The sequence below is a fragment of the Triticum urartu genome, unplaced genomic scaffold (genome assembly GCF_003073215.2).
Source record: "Triticum urartu cultivar G1812 unplaced genomic scaffold, Tu2.1 TuUngrouped_contig_572, whole genome shotgun sequence".
NCBI lineage: Eukaryota > Viridiplantae > Streptophyta > Magnoliopsida > Poales > Poaceae > Triticum > Triticum urartu.
The window spans coordinates 41,010-50,669 of NW_024116417.1; positions in this window are offsets into that span (position 1 = coordinate 41,010).

Genomic DNA, 9,660 nt, shown 5'->3' on the forward strand with positions numbered 1-9,660 from the left:
TGATGTCAAACTTGACACATAAATAAAATTTGACATCAATGAAATTTAGACAGTGAATACAGTTTGGACAGTACTCCACTGTCATATTTTCAGTGAGTAAAATTCAGTTTTCACAAATTAAAGCCTACTCTAATCTACAGAAAATGTTGTAGAGGATGTTATTAACTTTTCTGATGTTGTAGAGGGAGTAATAGATATTCATAGTTCTATAACTACTGCCATGGTCTACTAACAGAAGATAATTTCAATATTCAGAATGTGTACCTGCACTAGTTGTCAATAAGAAATATAGTAAAAGTTGAGATGTACTCCTGGCCCCTGCTTTTGTTTGCTTTTTAATTCCTAGCCCTGGTCCCTGCAAAAAAAAGAGATGTGGTAGGACCTGTAGTTGCTTATGAACAAGGAGTACTTTTAACATCTACTTTTCCCTTTCTTGGTTTCTTTGCTTTTTGTCTAGGATTCTTCATGGTTTTCTTGTTATGATTATATGCTCACCATTCATCTTTTGTATACTCTTGTTATGAGATCAGACAGGAGCACACAACTATGGATCTGAATTTGATGCCGGAAGAGGAGGACGAAGCTCAAGAAGAAGAACAAGCTCAGCAGGGTGACGCTATTGATCTGAATTTGATGCCGAAAGAGGAGGACGTAGCTCAAGAAGAAGAACAAGCTCAACAGGGTGACGATATTAATTTGAACTTGATGCCGGAAGATGAGGATGAAGACATTGAATTGAATTGGTTTCCTGAAGAGGAAGAAGCTCAAGAGGCACAAGAAGATGCAGAATTGGAAGAAGCTCAAGAGGCACAAGAAGATGCAAAATTGGAAGAAGCTCAAGAGGCACAAGAAGATGCAAAATTGGAAGAAGCTCAAGAGGCACAAGAAGATGCAAAATTGGAAGAAGCTCAAGATGCACAAGAAGATGCAGAAGTGCAAGAAGCTCAAGAGGCACAAGAAGATGCAGAAGTGCAAGAAGCTGATGCACATGGCAATCCAAGAGGGAAGGACTTGACAGACAAGGAGAGACATGGTGTTTACTTTGCTCTGCGAGTAATCGAGCTTAAAGATGGACAGGTTCATGTGTATGACAAGGTGCTCATTTCGACTATGTTGAATGTTCACCTGCGAACAGTTACAAGTATATGGAATCTAGCCAAACGACAACTTGCAGCAGGCCAAGAAGTTGATGTTTCAAGCAAGAAGAACAAAAGTGGTAGGAAGAGAAAAGAACTAGATCTGTCGAGAACAGCAACAATCCCCATAAGTTGTTCAAAAGCTTTATGACGTTGCAAGCAGTCATGGTGGAAGTGATGAAAGATCAAGGAGGAAACAACTACAAGATGCCGCATCTGCATAAGGAACGTCTACAGAATGCTGGAGAGGAAATAACCGGTGTATACTGCAGTCCTGAGCTAATTACTGACACCAAAGCCATTATAGAACAAGGAAATGAGTAGATAGAGAAAGCTCAAAAAGAAAGGGAAAGGGAAAGGGAAAGAAAGGATAGGAGTATTTGATGTGTTATGTGTATGGCTTGTGTCATGTGTATGTATTGTGTCATGTGTTCAATGAGAAAGGATAGGAAAAGAAAGGATAGAAGTATTTGGATTTATTTGGATTTATTTGGATTTATTTGGATTTATTTGAATTATTTGAATTTATTTGATTTATTTGGATTTATACACCATTTGTCCAATTGCAAACATACCTAAAGTTTCCAAGAGGATTTATACACCATTTGATTTATTTAATTTACAAGAGTATCTTGAACTTTAAAAGTGTAGATCGAGAAAAAACCAAGCTTCCTCTTGTGAAAAGTGTTCAGAACAGTTTTACTGTAAGATCAAGAGCTTCATCTTGTGAAAAGTGTTCAGAACTGTATAAGTGTTTGTATAGTCCTAATTTACTGTAAAAGTGTTAGTGTTCAGTTCACAGTATAAATTATAATGACAAATTCAGTGTATTCAGTGATCTTGCTAAAGAAGCTCACAAGCTCAAGCTCCAGATAGACTAAGTTTTACAGCTACTGTACTCAAAAGAAGCATTTTGGATTACCACAGCAAAAGAAGCATATTTATTTTAAACATGTGTTTAACAATGACAAACTACTCCTATGTGGGTCTTTGATCAAGAATCCTGACATGATGGGTTTATTTGGATTTATTTGAATTTATTCTCATTGAATTTAATCTCCACAGTAGTTGTTCTCATTGAACATGTCTGAACTTCAGCAACCACATCACTCACTCAATCACCTGATCTTGGGCTCACCCTTGTTCTTCTTACAAGTTGATGTCAGACTTGACACATAAATAAAATTTGACATCAATGAAATATATGCAGTCAATATACAGTCATTGGAGTGATTTTTGGTGTTGTAGATTCAGCGAATATACAGTCAACTGGAGTACATTCAGAGTAATTTTCAATGTTGTACAATCCGTTCTCTAGGGAGTAATAATGCCAAATTAGTTAATTGATCGTGTACTAACAGCAATTCATTTTGAAGATTTACACTGAATCTTGTGTACTGTAGAATTATACTGTCAAATTCAATTGAAAGTAACTGAATTTTCAATAGTGTCAAATCACTCAAGCAGTAACTGAATTTTCACTAGTGTCAAATCACTAGTTTCAGAAATATTGGTGCTCACCTTCCATCTTGGCAGTACAAGAAAACTGAGCAGCCAACTGTTGCCGCTTTGCATGCATTGTTGGCAACTCGAGTAGCTTTACCAAAAAATTGAGCATGGCATCTACAGGTTACAAACAAATGAGCAAGATTCAGTTAGATAACCACTGATAGAAGCATGTGAGTGCAAAAAAATTGACAACTGAAATTCAGTTAGATAACAACAATCTGAATGGAGTACAACATTGATGTTATTTCAGGATTAATAAAGATGGAGCAGCAGCAATGTGAATGGAGTACTTGATGGACAACTGAAATTGACACAAAGCAAGATTCTCATATTTCATCTCACACAATCTATCCATCCATCCATCTCAGCCTTGTTTTGTTCAGTACAGGTTCAACCTCGAACGCCACCATGCAACTCTGTTATGTTTTCAGTAAAGATTGCTTTGTTTACCTCTGTTCTGTTTCTAGTAGACCAATCGAAGAAGATGAAGAAGACACTAGCTAAGATCTAATCCTTATGTCCAGTTAACCACTAATTTAGGAGCACATCAGAGACAAATGTTCAGAGACAAACTAGATGTTAATTTAGGCAATGTTCAGAGACAAATTAGACTTGACAGTAAAGATCAAAATTTCAGACCCGGTGTCAGAGGAAGATGGAGAGGGAGTGCGGGTTTGGTCGGGCAAACATGAAGGTTTTTTTTTGTAAAAATCCCGCGAGGACAACTATTCCCGGGCGAAGGGAGTACCAAACAACATGACTTGTGTTTCTGTCTGAACAAGCCCACAAGTCAAGTGTGACTTGTGTTTCTTTGCAGCTAGGCGGTTTTCTCTTGTGATGATGTCGAGGGTTCCGCTAGGGTTTCACCTGCGTCGCTGCCGGCACCCCCATCGCGGGTAGCCTCCGCGGCGGCCGACACCCGCCACCGCTAGCCCTCGCTCTCGCCCCCCCCCCCCCCCCCCCCCCTTCCCCCCCCCCCCCCCCCCCCCCCCCCCTAGCAAGGCGACCGGGGGCCCCTTCCCCATTCCCCTCCAGCGCGCGCCCTCGCTCCTCCCTACTCCCGCCGCCACCAGCGCACGCCACCGGGCCTTGCCCGCGTGGTGCCATCGGCAGCGGGTCGGACTGTCCCAGTGCGCGGCCCCCCTGCTCGGGCAATGGTGGTTGTCGGCGGTGCTCCTCGGCTGGTGATGGTGTGGCTTGGCGGCGAGGTCCATGGGTTGCGGGCGATCCTGATGCGGCGACACGGCCGTTGGTCGCAGGGCACATGCTGGTGCGGCTGGCCGCCGGCCTCCGCTCCACCCAGATCTGGGCCCCATCTGGGTTGGGGCGGGGCGGCGCTCCGGTGCACGGCGGCGTGGCTCCCTGGTGGAGGTGGCGCGGCGTCGGGGGCTGCGGGTGGTGGCGGCTTCGTCGGTCGATGTGCTGTAGCATGGGCGGCAGGGGTTATCCGGATCCTTTGGGGTCCGGGTGGGCCTTTGCGGGCCTGGTGAGCCCCTGTCGTCACATCGGTCGGCTCCACGGCAGCGGAGGTGGTAGTCCCCTCCCATCGGCTGAGTTGCGGATGCCCCCGAGCCCGTTGGCTCCTCATCCCTCCTCCAGGTCTCATGTCGGTGGCTCAGAGAGATGGCTATGATGGTTCAGTGACCATGGTGGCACATGCTGGTGGGCGGCAGTTCTGGTGGAGCACTCCAGATCGTCCGAGGTGGTGGTCATTGTTTGGGTTGGGATAAATCCCTGGTGGCTCGTTCGTCACCGATGCGGTGACGCCTGCGGGCATCGCCGGACCTTCCTGAAGGGCATCGGATATACCCCTTCCCCACTACCCTCTGCGTATCGGGGGAAACCCTTGGACTTGTCCGGGCAGCACTGGCGTCGTCACATTCCCTCTTGAAGGTGTTGCTCGGTACGCGATGCCTCGGAGTGCTAGAAGCACGGTGGTACTTCTCCGGAGGGTGCAGCGGTCGCCGGCCATCTTTGTTTCGTCGATCTGTCGTTGTCGGCACTTGTTTCTCTTTTTCTCTCCTTTTCTTTTGGGCTTGTTTGTGTTGCGGCTACAGTAAGCTCGTTGTATCGGATGGTTGCTTTATAATCTAAAGCGTGGGAAACCCTTTATCGTCTTCGCAGCTAGGCTATGAGGTATGCAAGCAACCAAACGATGTGTGGATGCTAGTTTTTTGTATGTATTTGCTCAACCAGGTCCAATTGGGACAAATATGCAAAGTGATAAAAACGATGCAGGCAAATAAAGATGCCCGAGGAGTTATGAGTCTGAAAAGGTCGTGTTCCCTATTGAGATTACGGGATTGCTATTTCACATCTAGATGTGAAATAGCTATCTCGCATCTAAATTGTAGACCGTTGGATCTACTTGTATTGTAAATCTCGTGCAAGTCTGCTTTCAGGTCGTTGTGTTCTGTAGTGCGCTTCGCTCCCTCTGTCATGACCATTCATTCGGCCTTTTTTCTTTCTTTTCTCTGTCAGCCTGTAATCCATTTGCAGGTAGGATGGGCTCGGCCCTTTTTTGTCCATTTGTTTTTTTGTCTATTTGTTTATTGTAGAGATTTGGAAGTCTAACGCCAATCCATGGAAACCAACAGTGTAGATCGATTTCCTCTCACTCTCTATTGTCACTCTCTCTTCCATGTCCCATTCCCTTTCCTCCACTACAAATTTATGTTTTGTTCCTTTTAATTTTCTTTATTTTCTCAATTATATATATATCCAGTTTTTCTTTTTGTGTCTGTTTTTATTTTATTTATTTCCTTTTTATTTTTATTCTATTTTTCTTCAAATTCATGAAAATATTTTTCTGAATATTTTCATAAAAAACTGAAAATATATTTTTTAAATTTTTTGAAGATCTTTTAAATTCGTGAATATCTTTCTTATACGAAATGATGTCCCATCTAATTTTGCCACCATTTGATTTAGTTTTCTATAATTTTGATGCAAGCGCTCACCCCCGCTTTGTTGGTTGCTATTTGTTTGTTGCGCGTCCTTTTGTTGACCAGTTTGGCTACACTTTTTCGGCTCATTACTCGCGACATTCTGGGACTCCATTTTTTTGTGTTATTTCTAGGCCACGTTGTCATGATGTCCAGTTTATCGGGTTATTGGTCTTTTTAGGCTCATTTGTTGTTCGGTATGCTTTTATTGTTTCCTTACGGTTCTCATGGCCTTTTGTTGTTGTTTGTTACCGGCTGCATGGTAGAATTACAAGAGACATGTTCATTCTGGTCGATGTTTCTTGATAACATCCATTCCATTGTTGCCTCCTTTCTTTTCTCGTTCCATCCCTCTTTGTTTTTTTGTAGAGCCGACACGAGTAGGAGGGGCAAGTCGAGCATTGGATTTTTTTCGTTGGTCCAACCTTTTTTCTTGCTCGGTTGCAAGCCCATCCTTCGATTTGTAGTTGGACTCGACATGTTTTTCTGGCCCAAATGCAAGTCCACCGTCCACTCGTAATTTTGGACATATTCTTTTCTCATTTGTAAGCTCAATCTTGATTTGCAACCGTTCTTGACCTAATTTTTTGTCCTAGTTGCAAGTTCATCATGGACTCACAATTTGGTCATTTTTCCCAATTGCAAGTCCATACTTGACTCGCAACTGCGGTCTGATTTATTTTGTTCCAGTTGTATGTCCATTCTTGAGTCACAACTGGGTCTGACCTTATTTTTGTCTCAGTTGCAAGTCCACCCTTGACTTGCGACTGGCACATGACCCTTTGCCCCAAGCATATCCTCGACTCGCAACTAGGTCATTCTTTTTTAGTGCCAGTTGCAAGTCCACCCTTCACTAGCAACTAGGTCTGACATTTATATTTTTTGACCCAATTACAAGTGCATCGTCGACTTGCAACTAGGCACGACCCTTTATCCCAGTTGCAAATCCACCATCAACTTGCAACTTGGCTTGTGTTTATGTATTTCATCCTAGTTGCAAGTCCATCATTGACTCGCAACCGGGGTTGTAGTTTATTTTATCCCAGTTGCAAGTCGACCCTTGACTCGCAATTGGTCTTATAGTTTGTAGTTGTCCCAGTTATAAGTACATCCTCAACTCGTAACTTAGCTCGTAGTTCTCCCAGCTGCAGGCCCACCCTGAACTCGCAACTAGGCATTTTTTTTGTTTTTTCATTCCAATCGCATGTCCACCCTTGACTTGCAACGGGGGTTGTAGTTTGTTTCATCCCAGTTGCAAGTTGATCCTTGACTTGCAACTGGGATCAATGTTTTCGTAATTGTCTTAATTGCAAGTCCATCCTCAACTCGCAACTGGGATCATAGTTTGTTGTTGTCCCAGTTGCAAGTCCACCCACGACTTGGAACTGGGCCCATTGTCTGTTGTTGTCCCAGTTGGAAGTCCACCCTCGACTCGCAATTGGGATATGTTTTGTTTTCCGTCTCAGTTGCAAATCCACCCTCAACTCTCAAGCCATATCATTGTTTTATATACTTGTCTTAGTTACAAGTCCACCCTCGACTCGCAACTAGGCACGTAATGATTCGGTAACCCTAGGTAATATTGTTGTTTCACCATTGGTGCTAAATAAGATACCTTTGAAACGAGACTCTGGTAGTGAGGATAATACATCAAAGTACAGTATGCCTGCTTTACGTCAAAGGTAAGTGTTGCATTCAACAAATCAAAGAGGTATATTAGGCTCCATGCCTTGCTCATGAAATATCCAAGGAAGTCAAAAACAAGACATTTTATTCAGGGGTCCAAGTATTGGTGAGATGCCTATTGAGCTAACTCCTTCAGATGAAGTGGAGCCTTGTTTTAGAACTCCATGCAACTACTTGTACAACTCTAATCAGGAAAGCAAGCTTACGTGAAGTTCAAAGTCTCCTAGATTTTAGTTTTGTGACTTTTGTCCCAGTCGTATCCTAGTTGGATGCTTTATATTTTTTTTGCCTTGTTGAGTCCGGTTTGTGATTCTGTTAGTTACGGGCTTAGCCTAGGTGCTTGCGTGTGACTATAAATAAAGGCCATATGGCCATGTAAAAGTTAGGTTTTAGTTTATGGAAAATATTCTCAGATGCATCCGATGATGAGGCAGTCTGTTTCCTGCGTTCCATAATTTGGTTCGTGATTGCTTGTGTTCCGGCGACTTGATTTCCAGGGCACTAGTTAGTTCAGTTCTTGACCTGCAAGGATCGATCTCATCGCTTTCCCTTCCGTCTGCTGCTTAATTCTCAACTGCTAATTACTCCGTCATCGTTGCCGCCGCCATTGATCATCATTAGCATAATCCATCCATCTAGTCTAGCTCTAGTACTACTACACCACGTCTACTATTTCCGATCCATCTAGTCCAAGTTCTTCCACACGTCGGTTCTAGTTCATCTACTTCTGATCAAGTATATTCTGCTAGCTCTTTACGCCGGTGAAAGATCAGGGACATCCCACAAAATCGACTCAAAGCTATTTGAGACGTATTAGTTGGTATCAGAGAGCGCCAGGTTTATCACTGCGCACGATGTCAACCGCAAGCAAGCGTGCTACATACCAGCACTTCGACAACTGCATGAAGGCCCTCGACGAGACGATGACTGACGGGTTACAGGCCATGCAGGCAGCGCTCCGTCGCCTAGAGGCAAGGGAAACTAGCGCGGCTGCTCCAGCGAGGGCACAACATGCCCTGCAGCAGCAAGCACCTCTACACGTCCGTGACGCGAACATTGCCAACGACGACAATGATGCTGAGTTCGAGGATGGTTCTGATGCTCGCGGTGACTTGCCTCGCCGACCACGACAGGATGCTCATCCCCGTGATGATGGACCAAGGCGGCGTCGTGATGAGGACGAGGACGGAGGTATTGGTAGAATAAAAATTACTATACCTTCGTTCACAGGCAAGGCCAGTCCCGAGGAGTACCTTGAGTGGGAGATGCGTGTGGGGCAGATTTTTGATAACCACCGTTAATCCGAGGAGCGGAAGATTCGTTTTGCTTCTCTTGAATTTTCAGGTTATGCATTAATTTTGTGGGATCAACTCAACCGCAATGACACACGACCAGAATCGTGGCGTGATATGAAGTGTGCAATGCGTTCTCGCTTTGTGCCAGCTTATTTTCAGAAGGAGCAACACACAAAGCTTCGACGTCTTGTTCAAGGAGACATGACGGTGGATGAGTATTACCAACAGATGCAAGTTCTGATGATCAGAACTAATGTGCATGAGTCTGATGATGCAACAATGACACGCTTCTTTGAGGGGCTGAATGAGGATATACGTGACCGTGTTGATTTGATGCAGTATAATGATATGCAAAAGCTTCTTCATCAAGCGGAGCATGCCGAACAGTGGGTCAAAGCCAAAGCCAAGCAAGTTTCCAAAGGCCACACCAATTTCAGCATGACGATGATAATGTCAAGCTAGCTTCACCCTATAGGTCAGCTGCCACCGATCACAAGGAGATGAGCAAGAATCTATGGCTGCGAGCAAAGTGGCTTCAAGGGTTGATTCAAGTGCGCAGTCTGCTATGAGTACTAGTGAGATTGTTTGTTACACATGTGGAGGTAGGGGACACAAACACATTGATTATCCGAACAAGAAGAGAGTGCTCCTTGTTAATGATGGATATGTTTCCGAAGACAAAATTGACTTAGAGTCTGATGAGCCCAAGGAAGGGGAAAGTGAATCTAATCCTATCATGTGCTATCCTTTAGATTATGATGATCTGCCATGCATCATGGTGGAGCGAGCTAAAGAGGATCAAATTCCAAGTTCGGGACAGCGGTGGAAAAATTTTCAGTCACAATGCAAGATCAAAAACAAGTGTTGCAAGTTGATTATTGATGGAGGGAGCTACACCAACATCATAAGCAAGCGTGTGGTGGATGCTTTAGGACTGAAGGCATGGCCACATCCGCAACCACATTGCATTGAGTAGTTGTACAACTCCGGACGTTTGAAGGTGACTCACAAGGTATGCGTAAAGTTCAATATTGGCACGTATTACGATGAGGTGATTTGCGATGTTGTGCCAATGGATGTGTGTCAGTT